Source organism: Phascolarctos cinereus, unplaced genomic scaffold, assembly GCF_003287225.1.
Source record: "Phascolarctos cinereus isolate Bilbo 61053 unplaced genomic scaffold, phaCin_HiC Scaffold_726;HRSCAF=1367, whole genome shotgun sequence".
Classification (NCBI taxonomy): Eukaryota; Metazoa; Chordata; class Mammalia; order Diprotodontia; family Phascolarctidae; genus Phascolarctos; species Phascolarctos cinereus.
In genome coordinates, this window is record NW_027556098.1 from 258,488,545 (window position 1) to 258,509,390 (window position 20,846).

A 20,846-nucleotide genomic window follows, 5' to 3' on the forward strand; every position below is an offset into this window, starting at 1 on the left:
GAAACTGAGACTCATAGAAGATAGATGACTTGCAAATGTTTTTGTTGTTGTTTAGTCAATTTGTCATATACAACTTTTCGTGACCCATTTGGGACTTTCTTGGCAAAGATACTTGAGTGGTTTGCCATTTCCTTCTTCAGCTTATTTCACAGATGAGGAAACTGAAGCTAACAAGGTGAAATAACATACCCAGGCTCACACACTTAGTAAGTGTCTGAGGTCAGATTTGAACTCAGGTCCTGCTGAGCCCAGGCCCAATTCTCTATCCATTGGGCCACCTTGCTTCCCTTACCCATGGTTTAGCAACTAGTAAGTTTCAGAAGCAAGATCAGAACACAAGTTTCTCCTATTCCAGAACTTTTGAAACACTCTAAAACATTTGTAAGATACAGTGACACGGTGATTTTCTTACAACTCAAAAAAATGATCAGGGGAATTATAGGAGAGCGTACTTGTCAGTTTTGCTTCTGCCCTCATAGAGGCCGTGGTTGTTCTCATGTGATTGTGTATGAAGATGGTGGCTAAAGATAAAAGCCATGAAGGTTCCAAACAAATGTAATTTAGAAGATTAGCCCATAGGCAAAATAAGACGGCTGCAAAGGATCATAAACTGAACTTTTTAGGTATAGAAAGAATTAATAGTTTTTAGGTCCATAACTGAATGTTTCTTGTGTGTTTTATTTAATAGAAAGAATCATGTCACTATAACTCATGGCATAATAAAGTCTGCAAATATAATGTTTCTAGATTTTAGAGACTTTTAATTCATATGTAATTTGACAGTTGAATTAAATGCCTACTCTGTGCCAAGCATTGTGCTAAGCATTAGCGATAAAACCGCCCCCCAAAGACAATCTTTGACCTTGATGAGCTCAAATCTAATGGGAGACAACATGCAAACAGATATGCACGTAAGCTGTGGACAGGGTAAGTAGGAAATGATTAACAGAAGGAAGACACTAAAATTAAGAGGGATTAGAAAAGACTTCTTGTAGAAGGTGGGATTTAGGTGGGACTTGAAGGAAGCCAGTAGATGGAGATGAGGAGAGAGAATATTTCACGCACTGGTGACAGCCAGAGAAAATGACCAGAGCTGAGAGATGGAGTATCTTACTCTTAGAATGGCAAGGAAGCCAGTATCACTATATTGAAGTGGGGAGTAAGAGGTAAGAAGGCTGGAAAGTTAGGAAGGGGCTAGATTATGTCAGGCTTTGTATGCCGTATAGATTTTGTATTTGATCTTGGAGGTGATAGAGAGTCATCGGGGTTTACTAAATAAGGGGCTGACATAGTTGGACTGGAGCTAAAGGAGCTTTAGCTTTGGCAGCAAATGGAGGATGGTCTGGGGTGGCTAAAGACTTGTGGTAAACAGGCCAACCACCAGGCTAATGCAATAATCTAGGCATGAAATGATGAGGCGATGCACCGAGGAAGTTCCTTGCTTCATAAAATACATTTACATATATACATATACACATACATATGTCTACATATCTTTAGAGATATACATATTTATATTTATCGAAATATAGATATAGATATACACATGCCACTTAGATTAAAATAGCCAATTGAGATCAATTTTCAACTGGCTCCTCTAATAAACAAAGCTTTTTAATCTGAGTTTTTCCTTATTCTTTGTAAATGCTTGTCATTGGCACTGTGATTTGAGATGGCCAAGTGTCCCACTGCAAACTATCAGAATCTCTCTTCCCCTTACCTCATCCCCCACATGTGTGGTATATACCAGAGAAAATTGTTGAGCCAATACAGCTGGAATAATCGTCTTTGGGAGAACTTCGAAGGACCTTAACCATAAACTATGACGCAGAAAACAGAGAACTATGGTCAGGCTGGAATTAGATTGCATTAGGAAAGTAGTTCCCTTCCAGGTCTAAATTTATGATATTATCGTTCTAAATGGAAATAAAAAAGCTGCTTCTTGAATCTTTACTTGCTCAATAGCCACTTTCACTTGAGCCTTCCATGCTGTGGCTACTTTCTTCACCCTTTGAATGACCTAATTGATCAGTGAAAAAACCTTTTCTCAATCTCATTCTCCTTGAGCTATCTGAAGTATTTTATTATATTAATTGGCCTATTCATTTTGAGATTTTTTTCCACCTTTGCCTTCTGTTTTGTAATCCTTATTCTCCTACCTCTCAATTTGTCTTCCTCTAACTCTTTCTCTATCTTAACTTTATTCTCTTTCTGCTCTCTAAATTTAAAAATCATCCAAGGTTCAGTCTTTGGAGCTCTTCACTTCTTATGCTATATTTTTTTTGCTCCCTGAGAGATTTCATCTGCCCTCATTTCATCTACTATCACCTCTGTCCAGATAACTACTATTTCTGTATTCTTGACCTCTCTCCAGTGCCCCATTTTAAATGCATCTTGGCATTTCTAGCTGCATGTAGAAAGGTTAGCCACTTGATGGTGACTTTTTTTGGTTGTGGTAACCAATAAAACAAGGGAAAATACAAGATATTCCGTAGTCCTGCACAGCCCTCTTCCACTTCCACAATGTTGGCAGAATGATGGAAAAAGGAGCTAAGCATCAATTTTGGACTGTTTTGAAACATTTACTTAGCTATTTGGTGTTATAACCATGAGACCTTTTTCTAGTGTTGTTGTTTGTCTCTTGTTTTCAAAGAGGATCAATGACATCACAGGGTGATGACTTGACTCATACGTGAATTGGATTTAAGCGAGGCAGAGTTGCACAAAGTCATCAGTCTCACTCTCTCTTCCAGAGTTATTTAAGTTCAGTGATGAGACGAAAGTCAGGAAGACTGAAGATGGCCTGGGATGCAGTAGATGACCATGGTGTCTTAGATATCTGACCAAGTTCTAAGGAACCCGCAATGCCTGCTTTAGCTGCCTTCATAGCTATTGGAACAAATCCACCATGAGGAAGTCTTAAGTTCAATGGAAAAGTTCACTTCCTTGACAGTATACTTTCCAGGGCTGTACACATTGATAATGAAGTTGACACACACATTGCCAGAACTAGCTCAGTGTTTGGAAGTCTCTGAAGGAAAGTGTAGGACAGAAGAAATATTAGACTGACTACCAGAATGAAAGTCTACAGAGTCATTGTGCTGACCTTGTTGTTGTATGCCTGTGAAACCTGGACAGTATATTAGCGCCATGCCAGGAAACTGAATAACTTACATTTGAATTGTCTTAGGAAGATTTTAAAAATCACTTGGCAGGATGAGGTACTGGACACTGAGATCTTTTCTTGGACTAATCTTCCAAGTATTCAAACTCAACTGCAGAGAGAGCAACTCTGATGGGCTGGTGATGTTGTTCAAATGCCAAACATATGCTTGCCTGAAAAGACTATTTTTACAGAGGCAAGCACTCACATGGTGGTCAGAAGAAGCAATACAAGGACATTCTCAAGGTCTCTTTGAAGAACTTTGGAATCGATTGCTAGACATGGGAGACACTGGCACAGAATCACCCAGCATGGCATGCCCTCATCAAAGAAGGCACAGAATTGAAGTAGCTCAAAAGAAATATGAGATGCAAAAATTTAGAGAATCCAGCCCAATTGTTCACATGGACTATTTGTGTCTGACTTGTGGCATTCCAAGCTTGTATTGGTCTGATCTGCCACAGTCAGACACATCGTAACTTGACTGTAACGTAGTGATGCCATTTTGGTCCTCTTTGAGAAGGAAGGACAACAATCAAGTAAAAAGGCAACCTTTCTCCTACAGGATCTGCAGTGCAGATACTTTGCTCACTCGTTGCCAGCTGGATGCTCCTGCTGGAAACATCTCCGGCTTTGGAGACAACTTGTATGATTGTCTTCCTATTGGAGCCTAGTAGCACCTAAGCACTGTCACTTATTTCACTAGAAGTTTGAATCCCTGAATTTTCCATTCTTTCATAGCTCTTCTATTTGTCTTAAATTATTAAAAAATCTTGTTATTTAAAATCTCACTTGTGTTTGTCATTCCTCTTTAACTAGATTATATTTCCCTTGGGTACAGGGACTATGCTTTTATATTCTTCCTTGTATCCTCCCACAGGCCTTAGAACACTGATTTGCACAAACTAGGTATTTCTAAGTTTGTTTTGAATTAGGTTATGTGGAGGAAAGAAAAAATTATTTCAGGAGCATAGTCAGGAGGAAGTGGCTTCATGAATCAAGGCTAGAAATGAGCGGGATAAGAGATGCATAGTGCCTAGTGACATTTATTTCAGTAAAATCTTCTCTTATCATGCTATTCCATTATTCAGAAATCCTCAATGGCTCCTAACTGAAGATATGCCTTAGACTGAATTCGTAACATTTTGTTTATAGTTCTTTTAGGCACTAAATCTAAACTTTTGTTAGGCATTAAATGTAACTCTTCAGGATCTTCTCTGATCATATTATTCTGCTGCTCAGAAATTGTCAATGATCCTTCCATGCCTGCCCCTACACCATTACCTGCAGAATAAGGTAACGACTTCCTATGTTGGCGTCTGAGGCCCTTCATAGTTCACTCACTATCATCCAAACAAAATCCCACATTTTTATCTGTTGAGATTCTATCTCTTCTTTCAAGCTTTCTAATTCTACCTCCTTTTTCCACTATCCTCTCCAGATAATGCTCATTGCCTTTCTCTAAATTCGTAACACTTTGTTCACAATTTTTGAGATACCCAACCATATTCTGATTTGGAAATTTCAGAAGAGTTGCTAATCTGTGTTAAAGGAGAGAATTTCTACAAATATCTGGACTTAAAACAACAACAGGTAGTTGGTATGTGTGTGTGTGTGTGTGTGTATCTATCTATCTATCTATCTATCTATCTATCTATCTATCTATCTATCTATCTATCTAGTGATTGGTATGATTCAGGGAATCAATCAATAAGCTTGTACTTAGTATCCACTATGTGCTAAAGCACAAAGCTGGAGATGCAGAGAAAAAAAAATTGTCCCTGTCTTCAAGGAACTCAATTTGACATTCTAGGCAATATGTGTACAACCATTTAATACTTTTAAAAAGTGGATTTGGAGACGATGTTGTGGGAATTCCACTCAGTGGGCAAAAAGAGTCAGTATCATGAAAAACCCATTAATGCACTGCTTGACTATCCCCACATGTCCCATGAGCAGGCAAGGAATGAAAAAACAAAGTCAAAATAGAAAAGGAGCTCAAAACAGTTTTTTTTTTTTAAAACCTAATGAGTTATTAAATAAGCCTGCCTGGAGTTTAAAATAAAATGAGTTATTTCTAACACAAAACGCTCCCATACCTTATCATGGTATGAAATGGTACAAAGGCTTTATTGGTGGAAGGGATTAGAATTCTGGTTGGTTTTACCAAGCTGGAAAGGCTTTGTGAATACTCTTCTCCAGATGGATTCTCTTTTCCCTCTCGTTTTTTGAAAACTGCTTTCTTGTCTATACAATTGAGGGGATGTCTGATCACTTCTCCACCTTTTTTATGGGCTCATCATTCATACCTTGTCACTTAATTGTGGATATTCCCTGAAGTTCTTCCCTAAACCCTCTTTCATTCTTTCATTGCTCTTGGTACCTTACCAGCTCTTATTGGCTTAACTTATTATGCAAATGACGCATAGATGCATATGTACATGATATGTATGTATATATAGAGAGAATGAGAGAGATAGAGCTAAAGAGACAGAGAGAGACACAGATAGATATAGATATGTATCCCAAGACTCTCTCCAGCATTACCAACTTCCTATTGGATATTTCAACCAGGGTGTCCTAGAGACATCTCAAACTCATTTTGTCCAAAACAAAACTCATTATCTTTGCACCACAACCCATATTCTTTTATACTTCCTCATTTCTGTGGTATCACTATCCTGATCTCCTGGGTTTGTATATTCAGTTTCAATCTTCACTTTCTCTCACCCTACACATCTAATCAGTGACCAAATCTTACTCTTTATACTTTTACAATATTTTTCACATCTAATTCTTTCTTCCTAAGGGCAAAGGAGGTGTATCTTAGGTATAGCTTTCATCACCTCTTACCAAGATTATCGTGATGGCTCCCTAACTGGATCTCCATACTTCAAGTTTACTACCTTTTTTCTCCTGAATCTAGGAATTTTTACTGGATGTCCCCCACGTATGAAATGTTCTCCCTTTTCCTATGTTTCCTGGTTCCCTGACTTCCTTCAAGTGTCAGCTAAAATTTCACCCTTTCAAGGAAGCCTTTATCAATCCCTCTAAATTCTAGTGCCTGTTGATCATTACCAATTTTTCCTATATATAGCTTGTTTATACATCATAATTTGAATGTTGTCTCCCTCATTAGATTGTGAGACCCTTGAGAGGAGGGACTGTCATTTATCTTTTTTTGTATTTCTGCCATTTAGCACAGTGCCTGGCACATGGTAGACACTTAATAAAAGTTTATTTACTTTATTTATTATAATTATTCTCTATATACTTAGATATACCGATTTTGTAATATACCATACCATTGCGCACGCGCACACACACACACACACACACTTCTTATCTTCTCCCATTAAAATTTAAGTTCCTTGAGAGTCAGGATCATTTATTCTTCATTTTGTATTAGCAGATACCCAGCATATAATAGATATTTAATGAATTCTTGTTGATTGATTTATTATCTGAGGACCAACCTGTCCTAGCTCAGAGAAGTTCATTTCCAGGATGTTGACTACTAGGAAATGATTTCCTTTGGCCATTGAAGCTTATGAAATGTACAACAATACATAAGAGACAAAATCTACACTTTAGCCCCTCCTGTTTTCTCAGTGATGATGAATGAGTGGCAGAACCTGAGGCAGGAATATAAAGATTGCAACTCTTTATAGCTTGCAAATAATAATTTAACTCTTGGTATTTTTGAAGCACCATCTTTGCCTAGTAACCAATAACTTGCTACATTATTGGACATAAAGATATAAAGAAGTTGTAGCAAAATTAAGAAATATGGTGAATTCTCCTTGTAGTAGCGAATAAAGAAAACGGGGAACTTGGTTTCATTGTACATGTACAGACAGTAGGAACCATTATTTGACTTGGTCATCTGCCGTGGTGGTGATCACCATAAGCATACTTAAACAGACACCAGGAAGTTAATTACGCCTTACATGACAACAGCTGCTGTAGCAGATGAAGTAGAGAATTTTTTATGAAATTCTATGAAAAAGAAAATCTTCTTTTGTCAATACACGTCCTTGAGAGTAGGGAATGGTCCATTTCTACTTCAAATTAAAGATATGAAAAGTCAGAAGACATTAAAAAATACCAGAAAACATAGTTTGGGACTAAAATATGAAAGAGGTCAAAAACTTATACTCAGAAACCTTGTATGCATTCTTTCTTCAATTAGAAACTCCTGAATGCAGTTAAACTCAGATCTTTTAAATGAAATCAAGTATACACAAACACACACACACATATATGCATATGTACATACACACATATAGCTATGTATGTATCATATTGGTATATATGTATGTGTGTGTATACAAATGAATATGTATATGTATATATATACACACTCATATGCCAATACATTATATTGAGTTGTGTATATGCGTATTCCCCCCATATATGCATATGTACCTGTATACTCATGTTTGGGTATGTGTGCATGTGTGCTCCCATATACATACACACCTATGCACATACATATATGGGAATGTATATACATATACACACACCATGCATGTATGATCTATACTTGTAATTTCTTTAGTACAAGGAAACTCCTATAATTATAAATTAGCAATATTTCTTCAGAGAATTGCCCAGAAAACTGCAAGGTTAAATGACAAGTCTAAGTAATGCAGTTAGTATGTGCCCAAGGTAGTACTTGAATCTAAGTAGTTCTGACTCTAAGGCCAGCTGCCTATTTACTGTGCCAAGGTGCTTCTCCGGCTTTATCATACCAAACTGAAAACAGCCTATGACATATCACTTAGTTGTCTGTGTGGAGTCAGATCATTGACTACTTAGAGCAAAGGTAAAAGTCAACACCAAAGCAGAAGAAAGAATTGTATTGAAAAGAAATGCCATATCAGCCTGACCTGTTTGAATATCCAGTTAAATGGCTTAGTAGATAGAGCACAGAGCTGGGAGTCAAGAAGACCTGAATTACTTGAAGCCTGCTTCAAATGCTCTCTAGTTATGTGATCCTGAGAAAACCACTTACCCTCTCTGTGGCTCAGTTTTTTCATTTGCAAAATGGGATAGCACTTACTTCATAATATTATTGGGAAAATCAAATGAGTTAAAAATGTAAAGTGCTTTGCAAACTTTAAAATACAATAGAAATACTATTGTTGTTATTATAATTAACAAATCATTCGATTCTCAAAAAAAAGGAAATAGACAATAACTATCAATATTTTTAAAGGAAATGCAATCCTGCAAATGAGCCGCCACAGTGAGACCACAAGAACTCTTAAATCACCTCATACAGCTTAATCTCCTTGGCAACTGAAGAGACAAAGCAGTAAAGGGCAGCACTGGTTTTCAAATCCAGGTTCCTTTTCAAAATATTATAGAAGAGGGTGACAGCAGAATATGGGCAGCCTGCTTCTTGAAACAGTGAAAACCAGTTGAGTAAAAGCCAACTGATGAGATCACATATCGATCTAAATAATGAGTTGTCAGAGTAACTGACACTGATCCCAATGAAGTGTAGAATTTCAGAATAAACTCAGGATCCATAATTAGATGATGCTGCCCAATCTGGTTTATAGATGGCTGACAAAGACCTGAACCTTGACCTAATGTCACTTCCTGAATAACTGAGTCATTTTCTGAATAACTGCTTTGCTTTTGCTCTTGAGATCTGGTAGAATTGTATGGAACTAAAAGATAACATGAATATACCTCACTTACAGGAAGCTTGTCTAATAGTAGCATTCTGGGTTTGATATTTCAAAGCCATGCCTACTTAAAGCAGAAGTTACTGGGAGGTTTGATGACATTCCAAAAGGCTTTGGGTGAGATTATTAGTAGTTAGGGATAAGTTTTGAGTTCTCATTTGGTGTTACAGCAAATCCCAATGCTAGAGATTACTGATGATCACAGGATCATAGATTTAGAGCTGGAAGGAAACTTACAACAGCTTGTTTTACAGACAGGGAAACAGGCCAGAGATGTTCAGAAACTTCCCCAAGACCTTATAGGTCGTCGGTGGCTGAGCAATGATTCAAACATGGTTCCTCTGACTATGCATCTAGTGTTCTTTCAGCTGCAACCCGCTGATGAACAACATAATTATGCCTCTTTGTATACTTCAATACTTTGAAATGTCTGATTCGAATTGTGAAATACTGTATAAAAGAAAGTGGATTTAAGGTCAACATAAGCTATATTGCCTTTGTAATGATGCATTATTTATTTAAATCTTATGAGCAGATTTTATTCCTTAGAAATAAGGCTACAGTTGGTGATGTGGAAAAGTTGTTGAATTGAATTCATGTTCTTTCCCAAAAAAGCTAATTTGAATGATTGTTTTTATTATTCTGATTAGGTAACTTATATTGAAATGCAAAGTCTAAAAATGATTCTCACAGAACCAAAGAACTTAGAAGTTGGATGGCTCCACAGCAACCATCTAATCCAACCCATCTAAAGTAGCAGATTAATAGCCCGATTTCTCAACATCTGTGTGAAGGCAGGCCATGTGTAAGTGCTACAATAAGATTATTTCTGACAGCAGCAGAAGAGTCAAAGCTCAAAATGGGATTTCAGACCTAAATATGTGTAGGTTAAAATACATGGATAGATAAGGAAGAGTAATATATCTGGGCGACCTGGAATATGGGAGGAACCATTTTATACTAGTGAGAGTGCTGGACCTGGAGAGAGGAAATATCTGGGTTTGGAGCCCACCTCTGACGTTAGCTGGATAGTAATGGGAAAGTCATCTATAAAATGGGGATAGTAAAACCTGTTGTATCTTCCTCTTAGAGTTCTGAATATAAAATAAATAAATTCAGCTAGTTAAATTTTTAAACCTGTAAGTGCTACATAATATTATGATATAATAGATTTAAAATGAAGAATCTTAAGAGTTTATTTAATCTGGCTCATTTTCTTGAAACTTAGTCTCATTTATTCAAGTAGATTATGTCTTCTATGTCTTTGGTATCTCTTGGTGCTAGGTGGTTTAGTCTGACTCTTCGTGACCCCATTTGGGGTTTTCTTGACAAAGATAATAGAGTGGTTTGTCGTTTCCTTTTCCAGTTCAATTTACAGATGAGGAAACTGAGGGAAACAGGGTTAAGTGAGTTGCCCAGGGCTACATAGCTAGTAAGTGTCTGAGGCCAGATTAAATCAGGAAGATGAGTCTTTCTGATCCCAGGCCTTGCACTTTACCCCTTAGCCACTTACGGGTGTTAGGTCAACACTAGGAACGCACACAAGTTTTGGTTGATGATCACTTGCTTGGCTCATGAAAATTAGAAATAAAAATCTTTGATAAATCAATTGCATAGCTCTTCCTTGCTTAACAAATGATATATTCCAATAATAGAGATTTGTTTTTGTTTAAAGTATTTTGGCTGCTTAAGGAAAAATAATTACATTTAAGGATGGAATCAACCTTTTAAAATAACACATTTAAAGGGGAAAATATAGTCTTCAGAAAAGACATGAGCAATGCCCACACATACTATACATAAAATGGTTTATGAAATTAAAATATCACAAGTGAAAATGTAATTTAATGTCCTGGTGATTCAATTCTCTTCCTCAGCCTGTCACATATTGTTCTTACTATATAGCTTGAAACCCTTATAATTTGAACAATTTCATCATATTTTTCTTGAGCTCCAAACTGATTTACTACTTTAAACTTCATATCTAAGCTAATTAAATATTCTTTTGCAGTTTTTTCTTCTCTTGAATTTACTTTCCTTTTTCCAGATATGTTTACCCTTGACACACCATGAAATGCTCAGTGAACTAAATAAGGTAATAACAAAGTGTATTTTATAAAAGTTCAGAGAAGCAAAATAAAACAATACTAAGGGTTTTAGTGAAACTTTCATAGAAGAGTTGGGCTTTGAGCAAGATTTTGAAGGATGAGTAGTTTCCTAATGAGCAGAGAGGAGATAGAAAAGCATTCCAGGCAAGGGATTATAATTGTCTACATAATTTGAATGACTGAAAAGAGACTATATATTTGGGAAATTTCTAGTTATTTAGTGACCTTATCCATGGTTATCCATAGGTCACTTAGTTAAACTAGCAGTTAAGTAAATTAACCAAAATATATATAAGTCCTCTGCTAACATCCCATTCTAATGACTGATCATGGTATTGATGTAATTTTGAGTTCTGACACAGCAAAAAACTTGATAGTCTTTGAAGAACTGAAGTTGGGCACCACCAAACAGCTCATAGTAGACATGAGGGAGATGTTGCAAATAACAAATAAGAAATAATGAAGAATTATAAAGCATGTTATCAAATAGTACATGATAGAAAAATAAGATTGGATAGTCATGCAGCATGAGGGATAATTGATAGATGGTCCAGTGTTCCATTGGTATCCTCCTTATATCAAGATAACTTAAGGATAGCTTTGAACACATTGGGTCAGCTCCCTTCGGTGAACTTTTTGGAGGACATAGACAAGAGTTGCATGGGATGGGTAGGCATGGACCGATTGTAACCTAGATCAGTGGTGTCAAATCAGATCTGCAACACTCCCAAGTATACCCCGAAACAGATGAAAATGCTGTGATTTAGTGGACCCTATTTCTATTTGAGTTTGACACCACTGATCTACATCACCAAATGAAATGCCAGCATTGGCCAGGTCATTAAAACATTAGATTACTAGAACATAACACTAGCATGTTTTTGTTTTGTTCTACTAGAATGGAAGGAAAGAATGGCACATAAAGCTAATTTCAAAATATTCACGTTTAAGAAAAGGGAATGCTATTGGTGTCTGCTGGGAAATGTTGCTGTCTGTAATACTTGTTAATGTAACTGAAAATAGCTATCATTAGACAGGCTTTTTTACTTATCCTGCTCAATCTAATGGCTTATTTAACAGATTATTAGTGCCTTCAGCAAGGTCTGTTTCCATATTAAAACAGTATTCACTGGAATGACCAACCACAATTCTAGAGAACTGATCCTGAAGCAGACTACTCACCTCCTGACAAAGAGATAGTGCAGAATGGGACATATTTTTTTTTTTTTGGTAATAGATAATGCAGGAATTTGCTTTGCTTGACTATTGCATCTTGGTTACAAAGAACTTTAAAAAAATTTCGTGCCTTTTGTAAGGAAGGGGAGATTGGAGAGGGAGGAAATATCTGGCGTGTTTTTGTTAATTGAAAAAATAAACTTATGTATAGTATATGTTCATTAAGTCTGGCAAAGTGTTCTTTGTTATCAGATGATACCTGATTGCCAGAGATTATTAGTAATACAGAAAGCAGGGGAGAATATGCAATCCAACTACAGACAAAAGCAAATCAATATGGTGAACACAAGACAGTGGTATGAGTATTTTACTCCCTTTCCTATCCAGCCGTACTCCTTAGTTCTTCTCCATTATAGTTTCAGGGACCTCATCATCCCACAAGATCAAATCAGCCTTGGTACTCTCACCTCATCAGTATCCTCTCCCTCTCTGATTGGAAGGGGGTGGAATGGGGTTTGAAGAGCTCTTAACAGAACTTACTTTAAGAAAGGCATCCTGGGGACCCCAGCCAGCCATCTTTTCATTTCCAACCGGGCTACACTCCTTTGAACTTTTCCATCCTGTCCCCACCCCCATCTCACTTTTTAGCTTCCTTTTGCAGTTAATTTCCCCCATTAGATTTTAATCTCCTTGAGAGCAGAAAATAGCTTTCTTTTTCGTATTTGTACCTCTACCCCTTAGCACAGTGCCTGATGCATAAGTACTTAATAAATGCTTTGAATTCACTTAGGAATTTTTGTTTATACAGAAATCTGTTTTCTAACTTTCTTTCTCATTACCTTACACTGTAAGCTTCTTTGGGGCAAGGGCTAAATGTTGTTTCATCTTTGCATCAGAGGCATCTAGCATAATGCACTGCACAAAATGCTTAATAAATGTTTGTTAAGTTCAGCAACTAATTATCAATAATTCAATAAATTCGAATCAAGGTATATTTTTCCTTGGATTATGTGTGGCTGTTCGTTTTTAGATTATTTCATGATCTAACACACAGCTAGTTTGATCTTTTAGTAATAATGTTACTGACAAATTTGTTGACCATGCTGTGAGATTTTCCTAGAGATGTCATGCTATTTAGATGCTTTTCTTTTACAGTTGAAGTAATCATGTGGAAGTTCCTAATTTTACCTGGGACTTACATTATTTATTTGATAGGGGAAGGCCAGATGTGCTAGAATAGTTTAAATAATTTGCATTCCTTACCAGATGTGACTCTATTAAATTACTAGCTCAAAGTAATAAATATGCTGCTGTTGTGTATTCTTCATCATTAAAATCTATCTCTAGGCAATTCATCACTATTAATTTGTGCCTCTTTTTTTCCTCTAAAAGTGGACAGACTTTTTTTTTTTGGCAAAGTAATTCAGCCTTCCTGCTGCCTGTAGAGTTTGTGAAGCTGGTGATTCTTTTGTAGGCATCCCTTATTCCTGGCTATGAAAGCAAGATTTCTTTGTTTCTAAATGCTTTTTGTAATAATCCTTTTAAAATAGAATTTTCCTATTTAATGTTAAAGTACATATTTAATGCATTTTGCTAAAAACTGAAAGGTACCTATTAAAATTAAATGCTGACACTGAAATTCATTTAACTTTGGCTTTAATTTCATTTTATCTGTCATAAATACAATTTCTTTTGTTTTCAAAAGATAATTACCTTTAGTTTGGTCTGGAACTTAGTGTCTCAGAACATTCTGTTGGATTTGCTGATTGACTCTATTTGTGTTTTTAATAATTAAAAAGAGACTTAATAGCCAGTTTTAAAGACAGCAGAATAATGTATTACTTCTCAACCCCTTGCCCAGTTCCACCTTTCATAACCGAGACCAAGGTTGACTAGTTTGGCTTTCCAAGTTTCATGGGTTTCATAATTGCAACTGAAGACTTCCCATGATAGAGAGTGTAAAGATGGTAATGGAGAAGTGATTTCATCTAGAACACTGAAGGGCAGATCATTGCTTAAGCATGAGGAAAAAGTCAAAGTACTACAAACAGGGTCTTGGGGAAAAAGGAGGGGCTGGGTAATATTTGAAGTAGAAGCCAAGTATTGTAGGATTGGCAATCAAGGATCTGAATGGACCTGTTTGTTTTAATATCTCACCTTACTAGGGTATATTAGGAAGACATTCTACTGAGTAAAAGGCAGCTAACAGTGAGCCCTAAAACATCAATGTAGCTTAGAATTAAAACATTATAGCTCAGATCCCTGAAGCTTCAGTGACTCTTGGAAGGCTAATGTAGGTAACCTTGATCTCAGAACAATAGTCTTGATCGTGGCCAAACAAAGGTAGCCTATGTTCCAAAAGGCTCTGGGACTTCTTGTACTGGGGTTGATATTGTGAAAGATTATCTATAAGAAATCACTTATCTAGCTTGTTTTCATTATTGCCAAGTGAGAAAACTGGGAATTTTTAAAGTTCTCACACCTATATATTTATTTGCTCTCCAAGCTAAAAAAATTAGGTATAACAGAAGTTCTTTAAGTGTGACCTGGGGACTCCTTGAGGTGCTCAAGGGAGTTTCAGGAGGTATATGCTCTCAGAACTATTTTTATAATAGTAATGATACTTTAATTTTCAATACTGTAACTACTAATAGATATAATCCACATAGCTATTTTCAGTTATATTAACAAGTATTACAGATAGCAACATTTCCCAGCAGACACCAATAGCATTCCCTTTTCTTAAACGTGAATATTTTGAAATTAGCTTTATGTGCCATTCTTTCCTTCCATTCTAGTAGAACAAAACAAAAACATGCTAGTGTTATGTTCTAGTAATGAGGTCTTGAGAGCAAAAAGTTTGAGAACCACTTAAGTATCTCTTACCTTTATTGAAACAATAAATCATTTATTCATTTATTAATGTGTTACTTTTGAATAGCAACCCAAAAGAGAATGATCTCAGTCAATGTGGTGTTAGGATGACTCTAAAGTTGTGAGTCGAGGTGAGTAGAAGAATGATTGTGTACCAAAAAAAGATAAAGAAGCTTGCTAAAGGAGAGGGTTTAGAATAAAATAATAAATTGAGATGTTGAAAAGTAATTTTGTGATGTGAGACTGGAACTCAGGAGCAAAATTAGGGTTGGGTGGACAGTCTGAGAATTATCTGTGTAGAAGTGATAACTGGATCCATGGGAGCAGATGAAATCACCAGTCAAGCCATTGAAGAGGGAGAAGAGAAGAAGGTGTAGGGGAACACCCTCGGTTAGTGGGAGTGGATGAAGATATAGTGAAAGAGATCGAGAAAAACATGATCAGATTGGCATGATAAAAACCGCAAGAAGCCTACTGAGGGGAAAATATTCAGAAGGTGATCAAGGAGGTCAAGGAGGATGAGAAATGAGAAAAGACTATTAGATTTTGCAATTGGGAAACCGCTGGTAACTTTAGAAAGGGCAGTTTTGGTTGTTGATGAGATTAGAAATCAGACTGTGTAAGGTTCAGATGTGAGGAAGGAGAGAGGAAATAGAGGTATCGATGAGTTCCTAAAAAATGTTAGCCATGAAGTGGAAGAGAGATACCAGATGATAGCTAGTGAAGATGTTTGGATCAAGCACGATATTTTGTTTTATTTTACTTTGCTTTAAGTTTTTGGAGATTGAGTGATTAGACTTGGGATTGTATTTGTAGGCAGTAGGGAAAAAGCCAGTTAGAACCCTATTGCATCATGAATAATGTAATTGGTACTGACACATGCATGTCCTTATTAAAGGGGAATTAATTTTGTAGCCAACAAATATTAGGAGAAAAAGGCCCAGTCCAAGACAATGCATGGTTCTATGATTTGTGTTCAACCACAAACATCAGGAGCTTGTAGGCATTGGCATTGCTCTGTATTCATTCACAGTTTCTCATGGGATATACATTACAGTTTTACACACTCTCACCAGTAAAATGTTTGATGTCATGGAGGCGGGAGGCTGATAGAGACAAGATGAAGGAAGAGTGTGTGTCATTGAGCAGATGCATAGATTTTGCTGCTAACTTTGGAAATTAGAAAGAAATGCCAAAAATATGAAGAGGGAGAGACTAGATCAACTATCAGTGTGTCAAAGTACACTCCAGTGAGGTGCTAAAGATAGATTAGTTTGTGAAAAATCCAAAAGAATAAGTGCAAAGCTGAGCTGAGTCAAATCGGAGTTCAAGAGGCAAATAAAATTCTACAACTATAAGTGTGGCAGCTACAGTTTAAAATGCAATATATTAGCTTGATATCAGGGAAAATACACTATACTGGTGTATAGTATGCATTGGGGAGATGATAGTTTGATTTTCCATGTCCTCTCCTCCAAGAGAGTATTCTTTTATTGGTGAAGCATGCTAGCCTGGCCTGCTCCTAGCCCTCCTCTTGGAATTGCCTTAGTCCTAAATAGGAAAAAAGAGGGTCCTGTCATAAAAATACTCAGTGCTTTCATAGACATTAGTATATTACCATATTGTGTTATACACAGTGTCAAACTAAATCAATCTTTCTCCTTTCCATTATCACAGAGGGCAGCAAGGTGAGAAGAAACCAAATTTGACTTTGTCAAATCAAAACCACAGTCATGGGAAGCAACTCCCCAAATGCATACCAATTATTTTGAAGGTTTTCAAATAAGCATGGATTATATTTTTCATAAGTCACTCTGTCTTTGACTCCTCAGTGTAGTGGTATTTGAAACTCTATCAGTTAATGTACCTCTTTCTCTTTGAATCCTCTGGCATTCCTTCAGTTTTTTGGGAGTTATTAGCAGAATTTATACAACTGCCAAATTATGTTCTTTCTTTGTCTTGTCTGTATTACTTTCACACTACAACAATTTAAATTTTTAATGGATAGTCTGTGCAAAGTCTTAATGTTTAGCTCATAAGAAAAGTATGAATGAGAAGAATCACAATATCATAGATCTAGAGGCAGAAAGGACCTTAGAGGCCAGGAGTACAATCTCTTCATTTTACTAATGAGGAAAATGAAACATAGAAAAATTATGAGACTTGCCCATGGTTACTCAGCTACTAAGTGTCTAAGGTCCGATTTGACTTTGGGTCTTTCTGATTATAAGTCCAGTGCTATATCCACTAAGCCATATTGCCTTAAGGACATTGTAACATTTTAACTCATGGACCACCAATGTCCAGAGCCAGAACTAGTTTGCCTTTATGCTGAATAGAAATGAAGAACCATGTTTTGTTCAATATTGTAATAGAACTTCTAGCTACAGTAATAAGAAAAAGAAATTGAAGGAATAAAAATAGGCAATAAGGAAACAAAACTATCATGCTTTGAAGATGATTGTTAAAAAATTTTTATGTAACTTGGAAATATCTAATGAAATAAATAAAAATAGTAAAAAATAATTTGTATTCAGAGAAACTGTAAGACAACTAGTATAAAAAGTAAATTCTGAAATCAACAGAAGTTTAAAAAATTATGAACTAGCATTACAAACACAGGGTAAGTCCAGAAGAGAGTAGGAAAATTCTCATGTGAAGCTGTGGGCATCTACTAGCTTTTCCATAGCTATTTCACTGGAAATTTCCTCTGGCACGTCAACAAGGCTTACATTTACCTGATTCAGTGAGCAGGGACTTGAATTTCCTTCATAACACTTCACTGTGATTGAGAAGCTGCACAATGAATTTACTGGCATGCTTAATGATGGGACTCAACATTTTACAATGTACTTGTTCCCGCAACATGGACATTCTTTTCACAAGATTGTCACAGTTAGAATTATCTTTGCCCGACTGTGTAGACAGTAACACTGAGAGGGTTTCTTCACTGTTGCAAGCTATCATGTTTATTTTTTTTTAATTTATTTATTTTTAGTTTTCAACATTCTCTTTTATAAGATTTTGAATCTAAGTTTTCCCCCTCCTCCTACCCCCTCCCCAAAACAGCATGCAATCTGATATGGGCTATACATGTATTATCATATTAAATATATTTCCACATTAGTCATTTTGTGAAAGAAGAATCAGAACAAAAGGGAAAAACTATGAGAAAGAAAAAACAAACAAAAAAAACAACAAAAAGAGAGAAAATAGTACACTTCAATCTTCATTCAGACTCCATAGTTCTTTCTCTGGATGTGGACAGCGTTTTCCATCATTAGTCTTTTGGAGTTGTCTTAGATCATTGCATTGTCATAATGTTTACATAGAAGGTAAATAAAAGACATGAAAATGATGACTTTTCTTGCTGTGTAGAAAAAAAAAATGTGTGGCCTTTTCCACGGAGCCATACACACACGTTTATAAGGCTTGTTTTTGACCTCATCTTCAAATCATAGTAAAAGGGACTGAGTCAGAGCTAGGAAGGGTGAAGGCTTTATTGATCCAGAGCCTTGGTGCTTACTGGCAATGATGGGAATGGGTCAGGGAGAGGATAATGGAAGAGGGAAGGGTCTGGTTACAAGCTAGCTCAGTCCTTCTTCAGCATTTCAACTTGTTCTACATTTCTTTACTTGTGTGGAATTTACTTGATTCAAGTAGGATTCATGGAGAAAGAGAAAGGCAAAGGTAGATGTAGTTTTAATTTGCAAAAGGAAAGGAAGTAGATCTTTTAAAATTATAGGCTTATGACCTTCACTTCTATCACTGACAAACTCTACAACATTTTATTAAAAAGGGTATTTGTGGAGTGGCCGGCAGATGACATTAAGGACAGGACGCTTGTGGCTGGAGAAAGCCTAGCCACCCCGAGCAGAGTGTACGGCTAGGTCGGAGAGCCTGGGATCTTGGCGGAGTATCACTGCCAGCTGCTTCCCGGCTCCTGGCCGGAGCTGTGGCTCTGGGCTTGCTTGCGCCCCTCGGGGCGAGGGATGCCTGAGGCGGTTCCCAGTGGGTCCGTCTCAACGGGGGCGCCACCTACTTCCCTACCACGTGGCAGACGCTGGGACCCGAAATCCTTCCTGTACCGCCTGTGCTGGGCAGATCCGGACTTGGACTCAGACAAGGATGAAACAGGTGCTTATATAATAGACAGAGATCCCATCTGTTTTGGGCCAGTCCTGAACTATTTGAGACACGGAAAACTGGTCATTAATAAAGACCTCACAGAGGACGGGGTGCTGGAGGAAGCTGAACTTTATAACATCACTTCACTAATAAAACTTGTAAAGGACAAAATTAGAGAACGAGAAGGCGAAACACCACAGGTGTCAGTCAAGCATGTCTACAGAGTGCTTCAATGTCAAAAGGAAGAGCTCACCCAAATGGTTTCCACCATGTCTGATGGCCTAACGTTGAAGCAGCTGGTCAGTACTGGTTCATGGTTCATCTTATTACTATGGAAATGAAGATCAAGCTGAATTTCTTTGTGTTGTCTCCAAGGAGTTTCATAATACCTCTTTTGGCACCACTAGTGAACCCAGTGAAAAGGCAAAGATTTTGCAAGAGAGGGGCTCCAGGATGTGAAGACCACAGTACTGAGAACTAAAGAGTTCTCACTTTTTTTTCCCTACCAAAATAAAACAAATTGCCTTGTTGAAGAGGCTTGGCTATAAGAAGAAACCTGCTTTAGACAGTTTTCTATTGAGCTCTAGGTTTGAATTTGAATCTTTATTTGGGGGCCCCTTGAGGTAGTGTGAGACAGAATTGACTGGCTGAGAGATCCAGTCTCTCTCAAGAAATCACCCCTTGGCAGAATGCACAGAGAATGTGTGTGCTCAGCCTGGTGCTGGTGCATGGCAGGACTGGCTCTAGGTGGAACAAGCATGCACTCTGAATTCTTCCCCAGGTCTGTCTGTGCAGGACTGAGGCAGAAAGATCCTATAATGACAGGTGCGAAGTGATTTTTTTGACCTTTTTTTTTAAGCCTTTGGTATTAATCATTGAGGATAGTTTAAAGGACAATGTACTTGGTGCTACATATTACAACCCTTAAATGCAGATGTTTGGGGCCTTCCCTGTTAGGAAATGCTTGGCATCCTCAATTTACTGTCTGATATTGTTTGGTCACCCCATCCAAGCTTTAGGACATCAAACGATATCAGAATGTAATATGTTTAACACCAGGCACCAGGAAAATACAAGTGACAGGATGGCTGAGTTCAGCTATCCAGTCTTATTCCATGAATTTAGTTGGGACCTTACCTTTCCCTTCAAAGTGAAGCTCCTCATAAGAGAAGATTCTTTTTGTCGCTACTTCCTGAAGACCTCTTCTTAGTAACTAATTCTTCTAACAAAAATTAAGTTTCCATCCCAGCTAAATGTTGGATTAGAAAAAAAAACACATAATTTCTTAATAAGTACTTTCCAGTGAAGAAAACTTTGTATTCTCTGCCCCTCCTCCCTTTAAAAAAAAGTACAGCTTTAAAAAAAAAAGGTATTTGTTAACATACCTGTCCCTGTTATCCAGTTTGTTAGGTATTCCTCCCATTTTGTGTCACCTGAAAATTTAATGATTTGGCCATCAATGCTTTTATACAAGTCATTAGTAAAAATGTGAAAGTACATGATCAAGCACAGATCCTTGGGAAACCACTAGGTACCTCTTACTGTATTGCATGGAGCCATTAACAGCCACTCTTCCAGTATAGCCGTCCTAACAGGTCAGAATCTGTTTAATTGTATCATCATCTAATCCATATATATATCCATCTTTTCCACTAGTATAATATGAAATACTTTTATCATTGTAGTATTCGTTTATAA

General features: G+C 37.0%; 1 pseudogene; it reads left to right on the forward strand.

The window, feature by feature from the left end:
• The window catches only part of LOC110215597 (BTB/POZ domain-containing protein KCTD5 pseudogene), a 103,138-nt pseudogene extending 83,531 nt beyond the window's left edge, over positions 1-19,607 (forward strand).
• Positions 19,608-20,846: the final 1,239 nt, after the last annotated feature.